General features: G+C 36.8%; 1 protein-coding gene across 1 annotated transcript in view; it reads left to right on the top strand.

Annotated features, from left to right (window-relative positions):
• LOC118272430 (frizzled-2) overlaps positions 1-26,963 on the top strand; it is a 156,307-nt gene that overhangs the window by 84,666 nt on the left and 44,678 nt on the right. Inside the window, exon 4 of the mRNA XM_050707996.1 lies at positions 21,956-21,992. The gene's annotated coding sequence lies outside the window, so the exon portion shown is untranslated. The remainder of the gene's footprint in view (positions 1-21,955; positions 21,993-26,963) is intronic.

The raw sequence follows: 26,963 nt of genomic DNA, 5'->3' as shown, positions 1-26,963 counted from the left end.
ATAGGAACCATGATACCTACAACCAGCTACATACTCTAGTGACCAGAACCGATACGAACTTGTCATGTCACAATGTTGCTTCGGCACGAATGGGCCGGCTCGACCGAAGTGATACCATGGCCTCACAGAAAACCGACGTGAAACCACGCTTGCGTTGTGTTTCGTTGTATGAGGAAAAAAAGTTGAAGCTTTTGAAAAAGTCACAAGTATCCAACCATAGTCAATGCGCTTAACTTCGATGAAGAAATCAAAAAGTGTAGCAGTGTTTGTTCACTTTCTTCTCCACATTACTATAAGATCTATAACATCCTACATAATAAGTTAGGCAAGCCAGCATACTACATATACAATAACAAACAGACCTTTCAAATAATTACTTTAAAATAAGTAATCGCGTCTCATCTAGTCCTATAATTCCATGCCCGCACGTATCTTTCACACCATCTCCACATAACAGGTACATCGTAATTAGCCACTCGATAGCGACACCTATGTATTAGCCAACCATGTAGCTAAGGACATAACTACTTCATTGAATATGTAGCCACATACACATAGACATACACACCACTTATTGCAGACACATTTCCTACACCTTTCCATTTGTGAGTCTGATCAAATGGCGTAATGTAATATGTGTTTGGAAAATGTTAATTTGATGTGGAATTAGGAATGCTTGGAGACATGCTGGTATGAAAAGTACATGCTTACTTTTCTTGCCTTTAAAGAAGTATTTTTATTTCATTTGATAGTAAAATTTTAAGTGAGAGGATGATAAAGTCTAGTATCTCGTTTGGTTCGAAGCAATATGCTCATTATGATAACTCGCATATACGATTATATTACTAATGAAAATAAATATCTCTTCCACTTTCTGAATCATACTCAGAGCATTTTTATTTAACTCAACACCAGAACTCTATTTGTGGGAGAGCCATGCTTCGGCACGAATTGGCCTGCTGAGTGATACCACGTCCTCACAGAAAACCGAAGTGAAACAACCCTTAACGTTGTGTGAGTGAGATTACCGGAGTGAATTATCCCTTTTTCCCATCCTCGATTCGCCAACAACCCTTAAATTTCTAACCTCCAATTGGCAACGCACTTGCACCTCTCATGTTTCAAATGTCCATGGACCTATCGCCCATCAGGTGATCTGTCTGCTGTTTACCGGTTATATAGGTATGTAAAGTAAATACTTGATCACCATCACTCCTTACAATCAACAAGGCACTCCCAAAAATCTTACTCTTACATCTCAATTCACTAGATTCCAATTCGTACACTTGATTATATTGTATTAAACCGTTCCCCAGTCAATATAAACTGAAGCTCCAGTGAGCACGTGTCTATATGAACAATAAACCATCCACAACTCCTTGTGAACACCTCATCTTGAGTTTCACGACCGACATCTTAAATCGTCCCCGAATTTCCCATGCGATGACGTCACTTCACACTGCCGCGCTTACTGACAATACACAGTAGGGAAATAGAAGGTCAACTATGAAAATAATATAAAATATCTCTAAGAGATTTTGACAAAGTAGTACATTGTACCAGGTGTGTACATTGTGCCAAAATGATAAGTATCTCATCAGAGCTAATTATCATGACGATCATATCTTATTCTCAATTTTTTTATTTTATTTTATTCAGCGTCACCTTCCCGCGTCACATCACTATCAAACGAAATGTAGACTTCTTAATTATTATGTTATCGGTTTCCTCACATAACTCTTTGACGACGAACTCGATTAGTTTAGTTTACTTGTAAACTAGTCATAATTAATTTAGTATGTCACGAAAGTTATACAATAAAATTGAAGAAATCTTTTACCATCGATAATCATCAAAACAACAAAACTGAAACTTCTCCATTCCCTTCCTATTGCAAACCACAGATATCGGCAGAACAGCGCGCGCGGAACAATGCACCGTGATATATATTCCCTCTATGTGTGGAACCCGGCTCCATGGAAGCCACATTTTCATAGGAATCACTGCCGCATACATATACAACCTCCTTGATTCGCTTCAGACGGACATTTCGCTTTATTTTCCCTTTTTCTCTGTTATTTATTGTTCCTTGACATTCTGTTTAGAGATATGAAGACAATATTTCTTTGTGACGCTGTCTCCTTATTTTGTTTGATTACCAGTGTGAGGCGATGTGAGGCGGTGTGAGGCGGTGTGACTGCGTGACACTCGGGGAGATGTTTCAAAAGGATTTTTATTTGCGCGCGTATTTTATTGTACTTTGATGGTACTTCACCTTGGAATGTGTACGATAGGTACTTTATTGTTAACATCATGAGTTACTAGGTAGGTAATTTATTTCACCTAAAAAGCCTGATTCGTTTCCTAATTCGTGAATAAAACCTAAGACTGAGCTCGGTTGGTTGTGAATTGGTAAATCAACAATCAAACAAACACGCACTATCTTACTACTATTAAAGCAACCTTAACCTTTAAAGTTTTATCAAATCAAACATACTAGAGCAATAAATCAATTAAATATTGACCAATTACGATCGATGACGTCGAGCGAGGCGGCGCGGGCGCAGCGTCCGGTGCGATTTACAACCGTTACAGTACAAACTGGCAGACTCACCAACCTTGTCAAAATGTTATTTATATCAATTCGTGATGGGATGAGGACACATTGAGGGGCGGTAGCGATTTCACTGAGTAAAAGTTGGGGTGAGTCATCAGATAGGCTAAGAATGTGGCTCTTAAACACGCATTAGATTTCTAAATCTAGTATACTGAATTTATCATAACGAAACCTTAGTACAGACTGTTACTACTATTGACAAATTACATAGGTAGGACATCTTCTGTGTCGTGGTTTACAAACATACAATTTTCAACAAAACAAAAATCGCTACTCGCTCCCGCTCATCCTCTGCCCCGCCCTTTAACTCCCAACGCCCAATAAATATGTAATTAATAACAATAACGCTAGACAGACAGACAGCGTTACTCAATCAGTGCGGGTCACCTCACGCTCGTGGTAACTGCACACTCATGTACATTGTGTATTTGTATATGCACCCCGACGGGAATTGTGATTTATTAAACTCGCAGATATTCATTATAATTAAGTCATTATGCATTTTCCTGTAACATTTCTTTTATTGTGGTTACAATTACGATTGTGAGCTTCTGAATTTATACTAAGCTTAGGAACAATGCAGCAGTTTCCTACAAAATACAACTTGGGTGTCTTCAAGTCCCGAGTGAACGGGTTGCTCATAGGTAGGCGTGTTCCTTCATCGGACATATCATCGCTTACCACCAGGGGAGATGGTGGCCAAACGCCATCCTGCCTGGGAAAATAACCATGACAATCTTCAGCTCATTTCCTTCCTATTCTAGACATAGACTTGGACTTCACCTTATCGTTTGGCAAAAATATTCTAAACAATAAAATAAGCTCATCTACTTACCACTGATGTTGCAAACAAGACCATCCATCACCAACAACCCCTGCTATCCTACAAAAAAAATACCTTAAAATGATCTACAGACAGTCCACAGTTACCTGACACGAGCATTTGTCAAAGTTTCCCACATTATCTCAAGAATTAAGTAAAACAGAGGCGATTAAGGTGCGACACGTCTCGCGCGCAGCTTCCGGCCGAGGCTTCGTGTTTCAGTGTTAATTACTGAACAACTGAACATTAACGACGCCACTGAACAGTGTCGGGTGCCAGCCGTTTTTCAAAATAATTCAACTTTATACTTTCACAGATAATTTTGGAATAAAGAGACAATGAAAATGCTACTTTATTGTTATGAGTCATTGAGTGGAATTCCTTTGTCTTCTTGCGTGAAATTATTTCTTATTCATTTCTTTACGTGCTATAATTAAGTATCTACGAAGTAATTAGATTAAGTATTAAAACTGTTTTATGGATCCACCTCGTTAGTTGTAGTGCAACTACTTGCAAATGCTGAAACTAAGAATAAAATATTCAATGGGATCACTAGATTGAGCGTTACAATGCCTTACTTAATATAAAAACACAGAAAATAACATTTACAGACTTACCGCCGCACTCAAGAGTCATTTAATGGTTACTTAATCCAGTCCTTAGCAATTGTTTTCGGAACAAAATTGTTACTAAGTAATAGTTTAAGTAATCATTAAATGTCTCTGCGGCAGTTAAACTATGTGTCTTATCCAATCTAAATTGACTTAAGAATTTTAGGTAAAGATCAGATTTCAACTAAATACTTTAGTCACTTCAAAAAAATCTCGGGACAAAATGACGTGTCCTCATCCTCGTCTACTAACCACAGACCCGAATAAAAATCATGACTAACATAATAGAAATAAAGCTAAAAATATTCCACGACAAACAGAGTGTGTGAAATATTCACAAATCTTTATATAACTAATAATAGAATATTGAAACCTTTTACGTGAAAGTGTTGACTTTGGCGACCTCGATAAGTAATTCAGGCTCAAAGTAAATCTATTTCGGTTGCCCTTTTCATTCTGTCCTTATAATAAAAGTGAACAGCTTTGGTACAATAGTAATAATAGAATAACTTCTAAATAAAGAAAACTACCCAACGTGACGTCTGTTGGATAGAATTTGTGATTCGCGATTGTTTTTTTGATGAGAATCTTCGTAATTTCTTTAAAATGTTTAGTACCTACTACTTTAGTTACTAAGACTAGATTAATTATATAAAATAAACTAGCTTCTACCCATGGTTTTACGTTCCCGGGGGATTAAATGTAACTTGTGTGTTTGTATCCCTGTTTAAAATTTCTTCTCAATCTTTTTAGCCGTTTAGACGTGATTGAGTAACAAACATACACACAATTACATTAACTTTCACATTTACAATATAAATAAAATTTTATTTATATCCATTTTGTGATCATAGTTATCAGACTCCTAAAATGAAACTTGTAATATCTCAGGTAACATACAAGCAAAATGTAGCTGCAAAGACGGCCTCATTAATATATTTACTCAAGTCTTATATTTTACACCCCAAATAAAACAGCAAACTACCATTATCACTACACCACTCACTGCAACTTCCGAAGTAATAAACTAAGATCCTTATAATGGAACTTGAGTGTCATCTTAACTGCATCTTGGAAGTTAAACGAACAAGTTAGTTTAACCGATGTAATATGACTGCGGTTACTGCTACTGTCGGACTGCAGTTAAACTGTTTACCGTCATGTCGAAAACTTTCAGAGTTTGTTGCCTCCCTGCCTCGCTGCCTCGCTGCCTCGCCTTGTATGTCACATACTCACATACGTCTTGTTTGTTATATGTCTCGGTTGGTAAATAAAGCGATGGTACTTAGTTAATAATAGGTTTGTTGCTGAAACTGGGCTTAGATAGGAATAGTCCTATGTTTGCTAAGTAACGGTCATGTGTTGTGATTAAAATGCTTTTATTTATAGGTACAGATTTTAATGTAATAAAAAATACCAGTAGCTTATCCCAACATTGTACCACGTCCTCAAAGTCAATACAATACTAAATAACGATAGGCGAAGGATTAACAAGGCAATATATAAAAGTTAACCTCACTCTATAAAACATGTACAACTGTATACAAAGTAGTGCCACGGAGGGTAAGCCACAGACTCGCATAGAACAACAAAACGAACGTGTTGTCTGTTTATCTAAAAATACGTGAAGCAACCACATGCACTGACAACAGTGTAGTTGCACGGTAATGTGTGTAACTCGATACACGCAGGAATGCTGCCCCAAATATACCGGCCATACTAAATATATTACGATTCCTCGTGTTCACTAATGTAAACTAACCGTTAATTTCCTTGGAATTCACTGTTTTCATTGGCTAACTAGCTTTGACAAATGCAATGTTTCCAATTTCTATTCTCTCGGTAAAGAATGGATTTCATTTGTCCATATTATTGTTTTACTACAATAGAAATAGTGTTTAAAAGAACATCTAACAATAACTAAGATTTTAACAGAATAAGGAAAAACTTGTCTAATAACTTTATTTCCAGAAAAGTCATCAATTTTCCTTTATAATAGCGGGATTCTTTCCCACACCAAGTCTCGTGTGATCACGCCAATAAATACATTTTATTGCACTCACACTTTATATTACACAGTCGTAAATTAAACCTTTATCACAAAATGGCCGCTGACATATATTTTAGCGCGAAACAGCACAAAATGGCGACGCATTGTCGGCCAGAGTGCGCCCTGGCCGCTCTCCAACAGGACTTGAAAGACTCCAAAATAAGGCCACTCTATGCCTCGTCCCGAACACCCTGGATTTTCTTTATTGCTCATTTTACAAAGGACTAAATATTCTCCGTGATTAATTGACGCTAAACCTAAAAGTGTCACAATCTACTAAAGATACAATATTAATCAAGAGAAGTTATTCTTATCATTCCAAATTCATAACTAGATATAAAAAGTCATTCAATTTTATATTTACGTCAGACTGAATTCTGTTAAAAAATTAAGTGGTAATTTGAGGAAAATTATTCAAAAGTAAGTTCGTAGAAATGATTTCGGTTTATTCTAGAAATACCTACTATTGTAAAAAACTGACCAATTACTTTATTTTTTACTTAGACCTATAAATATCTGTGAGTAAATGTCACACAGGCACCCATAATCATCAGTCTAGTATTGGAAAGTTTTCTTTACTTGAGGATATTTTTCCCCAAGTATATCGTTTTCCACATAATTCTAGATAAAGTAATGTAATAAATAACCACAATATCGTTAGTTTATCTCCCCGTACAGCTAACAAGTCTGTAAAGTTCCTCCAGTCGACAGTCAATACATTTCATTCATTGTTAACGTTACTTAAGGCTCAAGTCACGACAATGGCGACTCCGTACGAAATCACATCTCGCTGACAATATCCACAAATCCGATTATGTATCGAGATTAGAATCGAGTGACTCGTATCGTTATTAAATCGATAACGAGGTGAATACATGTGACGGGGTTATTCTTTGGTCTAGCGGTAGGGTTGCCAAATGTTGGTCATTGTATTGCGATAGTTTGTGAAACAGCTGCGATGGAATTAGCTTCGGATAGAGGCTTTTATTGAGTGGATTATGGACTGCAAAGTAACATACTGAATAATAATAATGAACAGTTATAGAAAAAACAAGCTGCCTTTGTACGACATGCCTTCTTCATCATCTCAAAATACATTTTCCACCGATATCAAAATTCTTAAAAAAAAACGTCAATATGAATAACACGAAGTCAAAAGTTAGAAAGAAATCGTGTCGCATTACGAATATTCCCCCGAGTGTGACAAGTCAAAGCGACAATTATATGGAAATTTCAAAGAAACGTAATCGGATTATTTTGTGGGCGACATCGGCTGCGACACATGTTGACGTACCTGCGACATTTTGAATGTAAGACGCGACACGACACGACTTATAAGTCGGAGCACATAAGTAGACTTTTCTGTGAAATTGTCAATAGACAGTCGGTATCTGTTCATAATGATCTTCGTATCGATGTAATCACATTATGAGCACCATTGATTATTTATTATGGGACTGCTTTACTATATTATAACGTGTCATATAATTCTGTTTGTGACCATGTGTATGTCGAATACTTTCTTGTCAATAAAAACCGTATAAAAGACGGTGAAGTTTATAAACATCAGTTTAAAACCCTACTAATCTTAAAACGGACTCTTTATCTATCTTCATCCCTATCTAAACTATGCGAAAACAACATGGATACACGAGTCCTTTTCCAACACTTTCTGTGTAGCAATGAATGTGCATTACACTAGGCAGATAAGATCTCGTTAGGAACACTAATTATCAGCATTACAATGTAGCAACAAGGAGTTTCCTTTACGACTCCAATGATAAAGTTATGGCCGTCTCCTGTTACAAACTATTTCTTACTTTGTAGTGTAAAAAGTGTCTCGTTTCCACAAGTTATGTTATGTCACGTATTTTTAGATTCTTAGCACTCTTGTCTTTATAGTTGTTGTTGATTCGTACTAAGCGGGCGACGGTTGAGGTTTTACGGTCTTGTCGAGTGATATCTTTTACTGTTTCCACTTGAAATACGGATAAGTAAATGCTAATGTTTGTTCACACGTTTTGCTTTTGTATTTGGAAACCTGTAGTTACATATTTTGTACAGATTGTTGAGCAGAGAATGGAACTCCTTCGAAACTAATAATAAAAAAAACCTTAAACAATACGGTAGTTTCCTACTAGTCAAATCCAATAATTTCATCGAAAGATTTTTAAAAACGTTACTTTTCTATGAATTTTGTATGAAATACTCTGTTATGACGTCATCAGATTTTTACGTCAAATAGCATACATATTTCTCTAAAATTTGCTAGAAAAATAAAATAAATAAGTATATTGTCAAATGAATAAATGAAAATATGATTATTTTGGGATATTTTATTGTATTGAAATGTCATATAATTTATTTTTCACCTAGGAATCTGCCCAATTGACAAACTTTATAAAGAATACATTTCTACACTAGTTACACTAGAATAAGGAAAACAAACAATAGTTAGTTGGAAAAGGGCACGACGACAGTATCGGTGAGTTCCGTAGTGATCGCAGTGATTGCGCTGTGATCCCGCTGAACGGCTGAACACTGCCGTTCAGTCGGTCAGCGGCCGCTATCTCCATCTTAATGCCGCGCCCCAGGACTTGTGACCTGATGCTCTCACTCTGATAACGAGGAACCGCTAAGATCAACGAGTTTAACAGAAAGAGCACTTGATTGTGGGTCTGTATCATTCGGTTGCTATAATTTGTGATGATTTTGTATAGCGAAGTTTGTTCATTTAGATAACAGAAAAACTACCTATGAAATGGAACTTAAATGTTTTCTATAAGTATCTGCAACTCTTTAGAGAGTAAATTAAGTAATATTATCCTCGTTTAATAATATTCTCTTTTAGTTTTTTTTTTTTTGTCATTTATTTATCCAACTTTCGTAAAAAAATAGGTTTTTATTCTAGAATTCCCGCGAAATTTACGTAGGAACGATTTACGTAGGTACGTACGTACGATTTACGTAGGAAAACGTTATTACGCGTACGAAGTCGCGGGCACAGCTAGTCAATAATAATCAAAATACATGATGCAATAGTACCATACAAAATCTACATTTCCCTTTGTTATTTCTGAAGCCTACACTCGTCCTGCCCAGACATAGAGATGTATTCTTAATCTTTGTCCCAAAGGGCTGGTACGACGGTAGGCAGATATCTGCTGAAAGTATCAGCGCCGCTCTCGCCCACGTTACGACACACAATGCCGGCGCTTGCACAACTCTGTGACGAAACGATCGGGACACAATGTACATGTATGTAAAGCTGTCGATTGAATGATTCCAATCTTAATAATGTGCATATATAATTATGTATGTGTGTGGGTCTATCATATAGGTACCTACTCGCGAAAGTTTTACAGATACAATGTGCGTCTGTTTGTTAGTAGGTATATGTATATGTAAATAGATAATTTTAGTGTTTATAGTATTATAGAACCTGGTTATAGGCAAGCTGTGCTAAAATTAAATTGCCTATATAACTCATGTTTTATAGCTAAGCTAAAATCTATCCATCAAGTAAGCACTAAAACTTGGCGTTTGACGTCTTATTATTTATGTTTATTATTTAAAATAAACAATACAACCTGGTTACAGTAATAATAAGGATATAAAATACCCACCCACTCGATCTAGGCAACGGTTTCGCAAACAACAATTCACATAATTAGTTCGCGTCGTATCGATCAAATAATTACCATACAATTCTCCATTCACCGCTACATTAATTGCTTAATTAAATCAATCTGATTTCATCACTTGGAAACATTAAAAATAAATATCAACAACATTAACAATAAACTAAATTTGCATGTTTTAAGTTATTTTAAGCTAAACAAACTTGTTTGAGTAATTACTCTTGAAACTGGTGACGTCATCACAGACAATCGTATGAATTAGCTATGTAAATCTGTTTCAAATTCCATTGAACATACAGTGGGTCTACTTTGTACGGTCCTCGAAAAGTTTCTAACCTATTAAACCTATTATTGAGTTTACGGGAAAATTAACCTTATTGTGTGACCGGAGCGTCATTTGTCAGGACTATTTTACATTGACAAGATTTTCTAAACATTCCGTCGCATTCTTCAACAATTAAGAATTCTTATCTCTAGATACTCTTAGAAATGGTTTCGAGTTTAGAAGCGCATTTTCCCCGAAGAAGGAAGAAAAATGCAAATTGAGATAGTGAAACGCAGAAACATGACCACTAAAGAGTGTACTTACAAAGACTAAACTTGTGATACTAATGGCGGTTTTCACCAAGCACCCCTAAACCATCACTTAACTAAAACTTGACTAGCTTGAGGTAGCACCTAAACCAACCCCTTACTTTGTATTATAAGGTAGCAAAGTTGAAGGTGTCAAAGACGTTAATTAATGTCCTCCCAATCCCAATCTTCCTGATCCCCGATTCCGCAACAACCCTTCAATTCCTTACACCCAAAAGCCAGCAACGCACCCAAAAGCCAGCTAGTTCATGAGCGGCGGCGATTGCTTACCATCAGGTGACCCGCCTGCCGTCGTTTACCATAATAGAACATAAATATTTTTTATGGATACGAATAAACCTTCTACAAAGAACTTGTCAATTGCCTAGTCTGAATGTTTGCAAAGTGTTCGGGATCGAGTTTATCACTGGAGGAGTTTAAGTTTAATTGCGTGAGGGTATCGAGGGCCGTGCGTGCCTGCGACCCGATTAATGACGATAGATAGCACTCACTCCCGCCGGCCTAATGTACTGGGAACTCTATTCTTAATTCAGTAGCCAAATAGACCTTGAACTTACTAATGGGCAAATACTCAAACGTCACTCAATTTTAAAACGCTCTCAGATATAGTTCTGTCTCTAAATTTTTTCTATAAAAGACGGAGATAGAACGATATTTAAGTGCAACTTAAAATTGAGTAGCGTTTCAGTATTCGGGCGTAAGCTTCTGAAACTCATTTATTAATTGACTGACTTTACAGCTTTACACTCTATCTGTGTGATGTAACTCAACTAGTTTCAAGCTACGCTAGGAGCTCATAGTCCTGCAAACGTTTAGATTTGCGCCTCTAAATTGTTATTTGATTATACAAAAGAAAGATCATTGAGTAGTTGCGTCAATGAATTCATTCGAAATCGGTAAACTTGAACTGTCTTTTGTGGTAATCTCTAGCAGGTGGTTGTACTCATGTTCTTTGAAAGAACGAGATTATAAACAGCACCTGGTCATATAGAAGCTTACTATTGTCATAGCTAAAGATATTGTCATACAATGTTTCCAATCTTAAACACCGATCAGTAATGACTGCAGGCAGGAAGGAAAAATGTACCGAAAATAATGATGTACCTACCTACTTATTTTACATATAGGTAGGTAGCCTCATTTACCTCGTTTAGATAGAACCTCTGCCGATAATCTCAATGTTTTCGTTCAAACAAATACCTCATCAATACACATACACAGGCGAATCGCATGATGTCGGTTTGTCAGTGGAAAAAAATGGAAATCTTAAACCAACTGCGATTTTTAACAGCAACGTGTTCTTTATTTTGCATCACATGAGTGCGTACACAACAGCAGGTGAAGCTACTCCAATCTGTTTGATATTTTTATCCAATTCTCAACTTTATAGTTTTGTAATAAAGTTGAAAATGCCTTGAAGAAGTTTGATAGATTGGTGTAGGTTGATGGGCTGTCTGTACGTTTGTAATTAGCGCAGTACTGAGATATTTCCTGAGTGTTCGTGATTGTTCTGCTGATTACCTTGTGTTGTTTGTGTATTAGCAAACCTCCATTATATCCGTTTCCTAAGGTTCCTCAACAAAAACTCCGACTTTCGTAATCCAACTTCTCGAGATTCAAAAAGTTTCTTAGTAATGTAGATAGACCTTTCTTTCTGTTTTTGTAAAGATCTAAATCTGTTGTACTATACCTACCTTATCTGATTTACTTAGATTCGTACCTATTTACTTCGTAGTTTTATTTTTATAAATAGTAGAACTCTTGACATTAGATTCGCCTAATTTACTATTTTGCGTAGGATTAACAAAAAGTATGCCCATCAAGATGACTTCAAGACCTTTAGAAAAAATCGGAAAAAAACTACTAAGCAAATTCATACCGGTTTTACATTATGACATTATTCGAGCTCCCTCCATTACAGCTTGTCTTGTTAAGTACCTACACAATATTTAATGGAACAAATAATACAACGAGTCGTTAAACAGCTTTTATGCACGGAGCCATACAAATTAATTCAACGATCACAATCATGTTAATGTGATAAAAATCACTTCATTCTCCACTTAATTGATTCCATTCTCCCCGGGATCTATTCACATATCTACACAATGCGTCACTACTCACTACACTCGCTAGTCACTGTTCCAAGCCCCGGCACACAGACTATCTGTGACTGAACAAAGGAATGCCAAAACTATTCGTTCGACAATACAAATGTCACCGATTGTCAGGGGACAGACACACAAACGGCTGGTAATGTCAAAATATTTGACACGTTCGCCCTTACCTGAGATAAAGCGATTTGAGATAAATACTCAATGGATCTCGCTAAAATGTTTAGTATTTCATGAGTTTCGAGAATTGTGGGTGTATTGTGTGATTGTGTCCCAATTTAACACGGCTCGGCAGATAAAATTAACTTGGAATCGTGTGGAATATATTAGGAGTTGGGTCCGCAGCTACGGTCCTGTCTAGCGTATTTCGCTCGCTTTCTACTAGATCGGGTCCGCCGATAACTATGTGGCTCTAGATCTGTGGGTTTCGGTACACGTTTGCATTTTGTCGATTCACTGAGCCGGGTAAAGTGTGGCAGGCATTTGTAGGACCCAAAACCTTATGTAAAGACCCAATGCCACACAATCGGTTGGCCGATAACATGCAGGTACTTTGACATTGACAATAAGGAGTCGTTAAGATCGTAATCCCTTCCTATCCGTCAAAAGGTTTAGTCTCCAGTGTTGCGCGCTGTATTTACATGAACTGTCAATATAATCCTCTCTGGAACAGATCTCGGAGCTCCTTATCGCCTGTCTCAGCTTTTTATTGCATTTTTTGTGAGCAAACATTATCAACGGAGTATTTATATTTGACTTGTGACCAGAATGCTCTTTTGCCCTTCTCGTCACATCCGGATTATAGTTTTTGCGATAAAGTCGTGTCTGATAAGACATCCAACGTATTTATTTGTTCGCTTGAAAGGATGTTGCCTCGAGAAAGGTGGTGTGCACACTGCAATAAACTTAAATAAATACAATTTGTGCGTGCTAAAAGCTGCGTGCAAACAAACAGAATGGTGGCTGTCGGAACATGCAATAGTTACCGTTTACCCTGCAAATGTAAAATGCAACAACAATTTTAAATGTGTTTGAATATCATAAAAAACATCGTCTACAAGCACAATATTAATATTTCTATGTTTATGAAAGTCTCACGGCTCAGTCTCGTGACAAACCTTAAGAAAATATTGGGTCCGATAACCTACTTCTTTTTAATTAGCCTCATTTCTCCGATACTGGAATGAAAATCAAACCTCTGAGGAGAAAATAAATGAAAATATCGCGCCGACAGGCAACGGCTTACTTTTCTTAACTAGCCTTCGAAACAAATTAGTAAAATATTAAATTATGGATGGATTATTGTTTATGAACTCAATAGTTGCTTGTAGTAATAAACTAGGCCAATACGATAAATTATTAAGGATATAATAAATGAATCAAACCTGCACTCCGTTACGTATTAACTTCAGGTACTTGAAGTATCATATCATGAACATGAGAAAACATAAAGATAGTTCCACCTAACAATACCCTTATAAGGAATTGAATAAAGTAAAGTCTTAACACACATACTATCAAAATAAACATATTATTACTTTCCATCGTCCCCGGCAGTGGGTGGGACACCATAAGACGTACGGTGCAATACATTGGCGTCTAGACGCTCAGCCGCGGCCTAATATACGCGGCGATAGATCACGGGACCTAAGATAAGCTCCCTGGTTCCGTACTAAGCATGTTACACTGAAACTACTATATTTGGTTGAAGGTTTTATCAATGGTGATACATCTAGATATTTTCCAAAAAAGTGTTCAAAGGTTAAAATTCAGTTTTTGCTCGTCATCTCATCACCGCCTAACAGAAATTGATTAAATGATTATTATAATTTATGTTTCAGCTTCTGAGCTAACTGCCTGATATTGCCTACAATACAAAGTTACAAATAGTTATTGAGTAATTTATAAAAAAGTAACAACAACTTTGTAGAAACACAATTTCTGCAAAAACCTCCCAGGAAAAAGAAAAATGTTTGTTGTTTCTAAAAAAAAAAAGAAAACTAAGCAACATTTCTCATAAAACCCAACGAACTTTTGGCCCGGCGAACTTTCTCGAAGATTTAGATCATGGCCGGTGCAAAAACTGGGAAATGGTCTCGTAGCTCTAGAAATTGGCCTTTATATAGGACATACATAGAGCTGTGTATCTTACAGAGATATCACCACATCTTCCCAGCAGTGCCACGTAGACGAACTTCGCAAGGTTGCTGATTGTCCTACACACGACCCTCCGCCGTGGGAGTATGAAACGTTATAGAGCGCATTTGTTTTTAGTTTAGTGCTCCATGTGAAAAGGAGCATATTTTTCTCACATAGTAAAATTAATCAGTATTTTGTTAGCATTTTTATGTATGTGAATGTAATTGAATTAAGAGAAAATCTTGTGAGATAAAGCATTACTAATTTTTACAGATACACAGAGACAAACTTGTATCTTCGCTATTCTACTTTACTGGGGAAGACTTATGAGAAGTACAGTGATTTTATTGATGATAGACACGTTTGAGTAGATACAAGAAAACAAAAATAAACGTAATTGATTTAGTTTTTTTGATCTTAAGCTATTTACCTACCTGATCTAATTCATACCCCAAGCCGAACCTAAGCTCCCAACTGACTGGCTAAACAAAAAAATGGAAAAAGTGCGGAACTTGTATACTCAGTGAATATAAATCAGCAGCCGCAGGGGAAGGCTTATCGATGTCTAGATGATACAAACCGATGCTACTTTTCGGAAAGGAAACCTATATTTTAAATGCTGACAGGCTGGTTAAAATTATTATTAAAAAACTATATTCGCAAGCCGATGGGTTATAATTGGGTGTGGATATTAGAAATACCTTTTGTCATCATCAGTCACCATGATGGTATTTAGAAGACATGGCTACATGTGGGAATGTACAGCTTATTGTATGCGAAAAATCGAAATCATTAAAGTTTTTTTTTTTTTTTTTTGAGGGAAGAAAATCATCCAATGACTTCTCTCGCTTTGGGCGAGGCGAGACCGAGTGTCAGACTCTCCTGACTAAAAACCACCCCGTTCTTTGAGCCGGAGCCCGGAAACGCGCTAGGTAGTCCGCAGCTCCGGAAAATCATTAGGATGGGCCCATATACAAGTACATCTTAATAATCTAATCAGTTCCACCAAGATCAAACTCGCGCAGTAAGAAAAACCTCCATACAAACCGATAAGGAGCTCTGGCAAGCCTGAAAGGTCGCATTATTTTAATAAACCTTTTAACTTTTAATGTAATTCAGCGTCTACGGCGGCGGTGAAGTAATCCCTCCTTTAAAAATGATTAATTAAGGATTAAGAAATGTATTTCACTCGAGCGCCGTTAGCTTCGGAGTGAAAATAAATTCACCACCTCGGGATCTAAACACGCGACCCAGGGCTGTCAAAATATATGGAGCATTTTTACTGACTTCTCATATAATATGATACACGATTTAGAGATTGAAATAAAATTTAAATAAAAATTAAAACTTCTTCTGTATCTATTTCACAAATGTGCGTTATATAATATCCCGAATTTTAAATTACTGTTGTTCCAAATTGGTCATTGTAATTACTTAGTTAAGGCTCATAACTTGAAATCTTATTTCGTCCATAATCTGAATGCTGATCATCTAATCATTCAACCGATATGTTTCTGTATTATATCAGAGTTAACTTCGCCACGACAATGAAACGTCTATCAAAACAATCAAATTCTGAAAAACCTAATTAATATAAAGTTTTATTTTGCTAAATAACTTCACTAATGTTAAACGCGAGAAATAAATCCACTTTAACTGACACAGCACTACATGTGTGAGCTGTGTGAGCACCCTAACATAAGTCCTCCATAAAGGACCATATGAAAGGGCCAGTTTAATAACTAGAAGCTCATTACTTGGAGAGCTCCTGATGATAAAAACGGTCCGAATGCTACGCCTAATTACGGTCATTCATATGTGCCGGAGATAGGACGAGTGCTGCTGCACGATAAGCCGTCTAGACTAGTCTAGTATTTAGGAATAAAGACTTTAGGTTCTACAACGCGGTTAATTAATTCGTCTAGATTAACACTAACTTTATGATAACTTAATAATTCCATTTTGGATTAAGAAAATTTTCTTATTCTCCGAAGGGTAAGATAGGATTAGAATTATAGAGTTTTAAACTCCTTGCTGGTCATAACTTTAACTACCTAGTATCTTTTAGTTATAACCAAACGTTCAAGATTTTTGAATTTGTCGATATATGCCAATGTTTTCCAAATTAATTACACACCTATAACTGTTAAAGGAAACGAGATGTACCATTATATTTGTTTGATTATTAATAACTTTATAATGATTTTGAGCTCTAAATATTTTTTAATTTAACTTTATTTGATTTGTATTGCATGTGTCATTTGATATACCTACTTTTTAAATGTCATGTAAAAGTGTCTCAACTGGTATTGTTGTGTCCGACAGGGTCCACATTGTGTTCTAATCAAGTTTACCTGTGTGTGCCTAGTCTTACATGTGGAAAGCAATAAAGTATTAACTATTGAGTGCCGTTAATGCACCTTTCTACCACATCAATGATTAAATTAAAAGACGTAAGATAGTTAAAATGTCTCAAATAGAAAATTAGAAGTAAGAACTTAGTATCCAAGATAAATACTAATCTATGCGAAATACAACTTTCACCGACATCCTTTTCAGTGCTAACATTTAAAGTTTTATTGCACTTTTATTATACCAACATAAAATAAGAAGGTGCAATAAATGCACACTAATAAAATCTTACACAATAAACCTTCGCATTTTATTCCATGCACACACTTCACGACCACTTAAATTAATTAAGACATTACAAGTACATACATAACTAGGAGAAATATAATACTATACAATATAATACGCCAGTGTGACTGTTTGTTAACAAAATTAATTGAGACAACGTAAACGGACAGAACATGAACAATGCATCAACCTACATAGGAAAACGTCACTTAAGTAATATTAAAATATTAATAAAAAACACACGGACGGACGGACCGATGGTATCGCGTGATATATAGCGACAACCCGCTGACTAATGTCTGCTCTACACACTACAGAAACATTCAACCAAACCATGGAACTACTCGCATCATCGCTTAAAAGCTCACTTTGATAACCATCGCTGTTTTTGTAGCCAACGGTTGGATCGAAGATCGCAGTCACGCTTCAATGGATGCGTGATTAATCGATTATGTATACATTTTTAATGTGTTTGCTGGTCGTAATGTGACACCCAGTGATGTCCAGTAGTATGAGCATCGATCTCACGATAATATCGACACACGATCGCCTGCGCCGGACTTTTTATAGCTCGTCATTTTGTTGCCGTTGTTTTGACAGTGTCGTTAAATGTTTATACTTTTTATTACACGTGTAGGCTATGGTCCATTACTTCTATCGATAGCATTTCGATTAAAAATCATTGAATTTCAAAACATCGGTAGCCAGGCGAGTAAGCTGCTATAAACGACGACATCTAACTGTACACACAGTTACGTGGACAGTAAACATCAGTTTATGAATAAGCTGTTTGACAAGAACATTATAAACATGCTTTATGTTATGGAGACAACCGTTGTTCAATCTTCTATTGACTTTTGTACTACTTGTACCCGTAGGTACAATAACTATGGAATATGCGCATACTTCGTGTTAGAGTATCATCAACAAACAAACAATCGTTCTACATTCCAACTCCTATTCAAAGTACCAAAGAACGCAATACATCTTCTCCTAAGCCTTTTGTCTTTAAAAACAATTAAATCTTCGGTTTTCCTCAAGATATATCTTAATTAAGGCACAAATACATAATTAAGGTTCGACCGTGGTGTGGAGGTAGAGACATTAATTAGAAATAGTAGGAAAGCGGAGCTCAATTACTGGAATATTAATGAGCAATGAGCCCCTTGAGGCACACCTCTAATTATGCGCCGCGCCCGCACCCGAATTACTTCAGCTAACTTACGAACACTTCTACACTTGGTTTTTGCGTGCCCTCTTACATTAGAGGAATTAAGGAAACCTCACGTCAGTAATGTGATGAACATTATACTTCCAATACTGCGAAATACGTAACTGTAGTTACTAAACTAAACACCTCATCATCGCGTTCATTCAGAACAATGTTTTAAGTCGTATTTGTATTTCAACGTGTTAAATAACTACTGTCTATCTGTTCAGCCTTGATACACAAACGAGGCAATTATATCATTTACCATAATCCTTCCAACTCGTTCTAACTCCATCATACTGCCATGAATCACATTAACAACCTATTCAACTAACTCTTGTGTCACACATATCCTAGGTTTCAACACGATTACATTTCTACACAACCTCTGCCAATAAAAATTCAACTCTAACTCTATTTGTTCTAGTACCAATTTCACTTAACATTAAGCAAAATTTTAAAACCGAGCTTCGAAACATAAATCTAAATACCACTTTAGCACTAAATAAATAAAGTGTAGATTTAAATGGCGTTAAGTCTTGTTAATGTATTTAGACGAAGCTGGAAGTCTAGAGGTCGGTGACAGAATTAGTTCCTAATCAGTTGATTTAATCTCAGACGGCTCGTTAGCGCGCGGTTATGTAATGCGACTGCGACTAATTGCATACCAGTCGCCTTGCTGTCAAAACGACACTTTTGGCTCTCAAAATGTTTGTAAACATCAGCTGTGACTTACAATCTCTAGTTTAGATTACATTATGATCTTTCGAGACTCATATTTCCATTGAGATGTGCCAACGAGACGATTATTAATTGGATCTGCGTGATATTTACATATACCACATTAATTTACAATCCGCTTTAATTTATGGTCTCCATTTAGACGTTTATCGCATACATAAAATAGTTATAATGTCAACATCTCAGTGAATCTAGCGACATAGTAACGCTGTATAAATTAATCACCCATTCGCCCTTTGAGAATTCTAAAAACATCATGAATGTGTAAGGTGACAAATTCTTTTCCAATCGCTTCGACCCGTTTCCCTCGGCCGAGCGCTTGTACGGAATGTTAAACAGCGCATGCTTGCATTGCTCCAACTCTAAATCAATCCAGGAATGCTTACGGAATACTGTCACAATTCCACAGTTATAAATCTAGGAACGTTTCCTAAAGCGACGTATTTGAGTCTGTTATCAACCGAGGCGCCGTCTGACCTCAGATACTGAGCGCTGAGCGTCGCTCGATATGTAGGATACCTAGTACACAGACCTATAAGATAGCACAAGTGTATCAGCAGGTCACTCTGTGATAAATACTTAATTTTAATACTCGGAAATGGATGTCACCGAAATGCGTACAAAACAATTCTAAGTACCTATTATTACAGTTGTACTAACACGAGTAAAATGAAACCTACTTAGTATTCAGGAGGCATTTATATAGTTATAAAGTTATAAATAGTAATCGGTTTCCTAAGAATAATCTAGCACTTCTAATAATCTAACTTAATTTAGTACTTATCATTAAGAAACAACCTATAAAATACCACATAATTATAAGTAAAACGGTGTCGTCGAGGAAATACATAAAGTAGAGGGTTGAGTGGGTTTAAAAAGTATTTTACGTTTGTGTGATAAAAACTAATAAAGATAAGGAGTTAAGTAAATGTTAGAAGACATTAAAGTAATTACAAAGACGTTACACTAATTAGACTAGAGACAGGAACAACTGATATCTGTACTTACACACAATTATTCTTACAAGAATGTAGAAGACGGACCGGTATTCATAACATAATAATATTAACGAAATATTCAAATTATTACGTCGGCGCTTGAAAGCTAAATTCCATTCGATATTCTTAGAAGATATTGATATTATGAAATTAAAATATTTCGCGATAAACGTTGAGCCGGTATTGCATTTAACATAATATGAATACGTTATAAAAACGTCGCGATAGATAATAACAAAAATATATTCTGTAACAAAATCAGGATGTATATGTTCTGAACCAAAATGAATTTTAACTCTACAATTTAAAATACGTTGTCAAAGTGAATGAAATAAAGTTTTATAAAATTAAAATCAGCTCGGAGCACCCGTGACTCTTGCAATAGATTTCAGTGTAATTGTGTTGGCGCAGCTAAGTGTTCGGAATCGGTCCGATAGCCGGCTTTACTCGACCAATTACTTACCGCTCCGACCATTCCAACTTGTCTGGCCGACACTTAAACTTTAACTATTAAGTCATTAATATTATGTACTTCCGAACAGTCGCACTCCCAACTCCCTAGTTATTACGTTCAAACAATAAAATCTCAGGTTTAAACGTTGCTAAACTTGCGCAGTTTACAGTCCACTATTTATACTAACGCATTAAAGTTATTTAGTTTTCTCTATAGTGTTTGTATAATCTAACCTCGCAGTAAGAAATTCAGTAAAATGATCCAACATTTTACGACCACATCATTAGCTTTTTTACGCGTTTTGTACGCGTGCACTTCAGTTGGCAATACTAAAATAATTTGGTTTTACAACGCAAACAATAAATAAAGTAACATTACGAGTTAAATACAATATAAATCACACCTTTACGACTCATTCACAGCATAATAGATTATTTGCAAAAGGAAAAGGAAGTGGTCCCAAATGCGTGCCCTGCGAGACACCACGACTTGTGACGCCTAAATAAATACGAATGCGTTTTGTTGGATTGTGAGAATTGATATTTATGGTCGAAAAAATGGCGTCCCGCAGCGGGACAGCTGCTCGAGCCGGGGGATAATGGCGGCCTTTTAAAAATTATGTTTTTGACTTGGAACGACGCACTCGGAATCAAAACGATAAAGTATACGTTTAGGAATGTATACACGTATACAGTAACGATCATTTGGTATTTACAATAATTTAATCGCTCGAGGATAATGTTTCAATGTTTGGGATTGGAGTTACAAGAACGAGCTCGTTGTTTTTGTAATTCTCTGGAATTGGTATAAACATAGACTTGCTTCCAATCGTTCGTAGCGTACACATGAATCAGAGTGTTTATTTGGCAATCAGTTCAAATGTTTGTAGATTTTGACTGTTTTACTGCTGTTACATTAACATGCCAGATCACAGAGAGTACTGTAATCCTTTGTAAGTTCAATACTTGTAAAGTACGGTATGTAGTGGTACTTCATCACCATATTATTTGCGCATATACGTTATTTGTGTTCATCCATTCGATGCGCGATGCGGTGGAACGTAATTTACCTACTACTTAAAGCGTACGTGCAGTGATATTAATTGTGTACGCGGCATTATGATACCTCATGTTCCCAATAAGTATTAATACATTATAATCACATGATAAATCCAAAACAAACTCAACCGCATTATTTCATTGAATACACCGCCGCCGCCCGCTGTGTTCCTGCATAATTTGAAAGCGCCAAATATTTAATAAAATAATACAAACGTGAGCTGCTTATGTACATGTTTCAAATACTTTTTTTATTTTGTTTCAGATCGAAAGCTGCTCTTATTCGACCCGTGATTCATAATGTAAGTACTACTTAGTCTTACTACTCTGCCATCTGGTGCTGATCCTAGGGACAACGGCGCGACATTAACTTGCATGTGCTACAACTGCGCTCAATTTTTCATTTAATATTACTTGTCTAGACTAAACTAAGTACTAAAAACGTTTCTATCAAACAAACAATATCATCATTGACATAAACTACTTATCTATTGATCCCACACAACAGAAACATCACGTAGGCATCGAGAACCTAGCTCTCAGTCCCACATTACGTAAACCCAGCGGTCTATAATTAACTTAGAGTTTAATAAACATGGCACTAGTGATAAAATTAATTAACGCTATCATTCACACTTATAGCAATAACACTGAATGCAATTATCACAAAAGCTGGCATCTCGTTAGTGACACTGCGACCTCGTGATTCGGACTCGCAGCAAATTAATAAAATCACCTCGTTACTACCATCTATACCTGCGTGGAATACTTTAATCTGCATGCAAATTAATGCCGCCAATACTAATAGAGCCCATACTACGAAACTCTGCTTCATTCCATTTTATACGGCCGCGACTGGCTGAATATTGCCGTCAATTTTTCCACGTAACGTATCGTACACTCGTATCGGCTATAACATTGCAGTTTTTGTTAAGGAATAAGTTTCAGATATTTATACTTGCAGTAATTTACTTTTATGAATTCATTCTTTAATTTTAATTAAAATGTTATCCATATTTTTCATTTATGGAACATCCTCTCTCACGATATTATTCGATAATGAGTTTTATTCAGTGCAAGACCGTATTTGCTTTATTTGAACAATGTATCCACAATTACACGTATGTAAAAGAGGTACACGGCGGACTCCATACAAAGAGCAGTGTGATCACGGATCGATTCTCTCATCGCAACTAGTCCAAGGATGGTGCATATGCTTGCATGCATAATCAATGACTGGCGACCTTCCTCCAAGGTCCTCACCACGAGATGTCTGAGCATGTATGAATCAGACAGCTTCGCCCTCCACTGTCAGGTATTAATGATTCTATTAAACTTCGCCTGCAAAGCTCAGAGCCAGCCGAAATTTATAACGTCCGTAAGTTTTACTAATAACTCGTCTACCTGGTCGTAAACCTGCGGTTTGATTTAGTGATTCGTTTGTTTTAAACCGTGGTTCTTAATAAAACAACTTTTTGTTTTCTTTTTTTAGTGAGGAAATTCAAAAGACGCGAGTGTTGGCTCGTTATGCGGTCGCCTGCTCACGTTATTTTGTCACGTCACCTCTTGTGTGCGCCGGTTGTGACAAGGGTCCTCAATTAATTTGACACATTGTACAATATAACTCCCAAAATGTTTGTAAACATTGAGTGTAATTATTGAAATCTCAATCTCGTCTATAGCTCTAGATTTCTACTATTAGATCAAATGACTTGTTATGTGAGTAATAATTTACTTTACTATTAGAATTAACTGAATGGTAAACAGAACTTGGTTAATTTATGTTACAAAATGTGTAATACCAACAATTTTATTTACAGTCTTATTAACTCTCAATCCAAATTTCCTACAATGAAGTCAATAAGACAAAAACATTCTCTCAATTAACAGTTCCACATATAGCAAGTCGATCGGATTACATTCGATTATCTTGAGTTCGACTGTCGAGTCTAAGTCGGACAATGAGTAAACACAACAAGGAAAGGGTGGTGTCACTCGAGCCCATGACGAATGCGTTTAGGGACAACAAAAACAAACAGACGACGACATTTTGTTTTCTAACTACGCGGAGGATGCGGGCGGCGGGCGGCGGGCGGCGGGTGGACATTATATTTCTAAACATTTAAATGTTACAAATGCGTGTGGGACTGTGGGTACCGGCACCTTATCTCATAATCTTTTCGTTTCTCATAATCGAACGAGCCTTTGTCATAGCTCGTTGTGTCCCTGCGGTGATAATTAATTATCTTAATGAATTGAACATGTTTATTATCCTCTCGATCTATCCTTTGATGAACATTCTAAGATTAGAAGATACGGTAACTATCATTAATCTGTTGTTTTATTTAATAAAGAAGTTATTTAAGTTTCTTCAATAATAAAAGTATGCATTTATTGTAATGTTGAGCCTAAGAATGGCATGGCTAAAGTAAATTGAGGAGACAATGCTAAAGAATTGAACAGTAACAATGACGATGGGTAACTAAAGGGTGCCGGTGTTTGGGTTATAGAAATAGTTAGGATTGCGCCACCCACTGCCGACTGCCAACCAGATGTACACTATATTATGGTAAAACATACTCCCAATGACTTGTTCACTGACATAAATGACAGCAGAAAGGAAACGGTTTTTACAAACGCATGACATAATAGTCCGTTTTTACTCGACTGCAATGATGGAAACAGTATGAGATGTAGCAATCAATGTGTCACTTTAGAAAAAGTTCTTCGAAATGATGATCGTGGGATATTCTTAAGTTATCTTGTTGATTGGTATGCGACATATATCGCTTATTAATATTCTATCTTGAGAAAGAAAAAGAAGATAGAGAGAATCTCTTAAGGAGATAAAACAGTGCAAGGTTCTATTTCCCATCTGAGTTTAATGTTTGGCAGGCTGTCTGGACTGTAACTGTGCGACCCGAGCTGACACGGAACCGCGGTGTCCTCAAAGAGCATCATCTCCGCAGGTTCAGATATCGCAGTAATGTTCGCTACATTGGCTACGCCTACATTTCGATAAACTGTTCCTACGACACCTATTCCCATTTAGTGTCGACCACGACATTACTGCCACACTACAAACCTCAAGGAATTTACAACTTCATTTCCTTATTGCATACAAAAAGTAATGAATCGCGCAGAAAATCGAATGAACGCTTAAATTAATTCAATCCACAAACTGACGAAAGACTAAATATGTAGAACGCGCCCGTTATTGATATTGTATTACACATGAACCGTTTAATTTAAAAAACACACAAACCATCGATCAGCCGCTAATCACCGCCGAGGCGTTGTTACGATCGTTTCGACTATTTATAATTTTTAATCTATAATGAAATCTGCATGCATAATGTACGTCATAAAAACAGTGAGGTGAGACTCGAGGCTGCGCGAGCGCACCCGTGTGCCCACGCGCACCTATTGTAACCACCCACACCACGTCCCAGAACACAAACTTAGTATTTACAGTCCCACCGACCGATATACCTTAAACGCTGGTATTTTTTAAACGAAAATCGACCGCAAACCGATGTTTGTATACTTGGAGAGGACAAGTTTACTTATGCCGAGAACTTTGTCAGAGTGAACTCTATTGCGTCTCGACAGAGTCGACGTGTGTGACGCGGGCGAAGTGAGCAAGTAATGTAAACTAAAAGGAACAGACACCATTCACGTCCTGTCGCGGCCATACATAAATATCGCGTTAAATAAATCATCGGCGACATGTTTTGTGACGTTTGTATTTTTAGCTTTCGATTGTAAATTGTCAGTGCTGTGTTTATTTTATGAGAGGAAAAAAATGATAGATACTTCGTTTGAAATGCTTTGTCATGCGGACACTCGGTATTGAACTGGTATTTATGAAGTACTCGACTTGTTCGGACTAATTAAGTACACAATGTTATATGGAAATGAGGCAGACAGATACTGGCAGAGTATTCATGAGAAACTTGAGTCCAGCACTAGAACAGTAAATAACTTATATCGGGAGACATTATGTATGATGGTGGTGTCTTTGTATGGGAACATGTAGGTGGATGTTTTCTTGTAGACTTTATTTTAGTCGACGCAAACAATCGAGCAGTTAACAGTGTTAACAGCACTTAAACAGCTATTATTATCAGCTAATCGCTCAATAAATTTCTTCTAATTAGCTAATTTTACGGTGGCGATCAACTCCGGGCGGACACGCCACTATAAGCTAAATTTACCAGCAGCTACGTGTAGCGCCAGCGCCTGCCTACGACCAATCGTAAAACAGATTTAAACAAACGCAGGACCACAGTGACCGCTCACCATACGGCACCATTTTTTTGTCCAGACAACCCTCGTCTTGTACTTTTTTCATACGGCAACACTGTCTTTTTCTCTCGTGTGTATTGTCTCTTTTGTCTTATTTCTATTGGACTGACTGCAGACACAAAATGTAAAGCGGATTATCTGCCATTCTAAGTCACAATATTTAACTCCAGGCTACGGGGGATTTACTTCACATTCTTTGTGTGAATTATATTATTATGTGTCGTGAGGCTAATCTCGGATCACTTCAACACGTTATGCTTCATTTCACATTCATGAACTTATGATGTTGTTTATTTAAGACTCAATACAAGGGAAAGTATGCATAATATTTATCATTTTAGTGCCCTTCGAAAATCAGAGCTTACGCGATTAACACGTAGTATTAAGTAGAAGGTAATTCTCTAGGAAAGTCTTTATTTCCAGAATAAAGTTGGTACAGTGATTTTGGCGCGCAGGCCGCGACATGGCGACGAGATGGAGACGAGAGATAGTGGATGCAAAACCGGATTGATAGTGCTAGGTAGTGCGTCCCGTGACGTTTATTGCCATCCGGGGGCAAGAGTTATGGCCGCCCGCGCGCGGAAACTTCGCCTCCAAACTATTTATTGGCCACACTCCAACGAAGGAAGCGTCGACGACTGCCCGCCGATATTAATTCATTCGTTGCTCAGCTAAAAAACATCATATTTTCCCGATAATGGCATATGTTGGTGCCAGCAGTAATGTTCGTATGCAAAACAAATAACTCATGACCATATTTCTCGAAACATCTTTTGCATTAATATAAATAAAATTATGCGACAATATTTTATTGCGATATTATTTTAAACATCTTCTCAATTTACATGACTTGCCTGAGAAATTTGCAAAACTATGTTCATTAGTCGTGCATGAACCTTAACAATTTTTTGCCAATTTTTGCAAATAACTGCTCGAATACTGTCGGTACCTGCGGCAGCTTTCTA

This window comes from Spodoptera frugiperda, chromosome 4 (assembly GCF_023101765.2).
Source record: "Spodoptera frugiperda isolate SF20-4 chromosome 4, AGI-APGP_CSIRO_Sfru_2.0, whole genome shotgun sequence".
Taxonomy (NCBI): Eukaryota; Metazoa; Arthropoda; class Insecta; order Lepidoptera; family Noctuidae; genus Spodoptera; species Spodoptera frugiperda.
The sequence above is the reverse complement of the archived record's forward strand: the minus strand, read 5'-3'. Positions and strand labels throughout refer to the sequence as shown.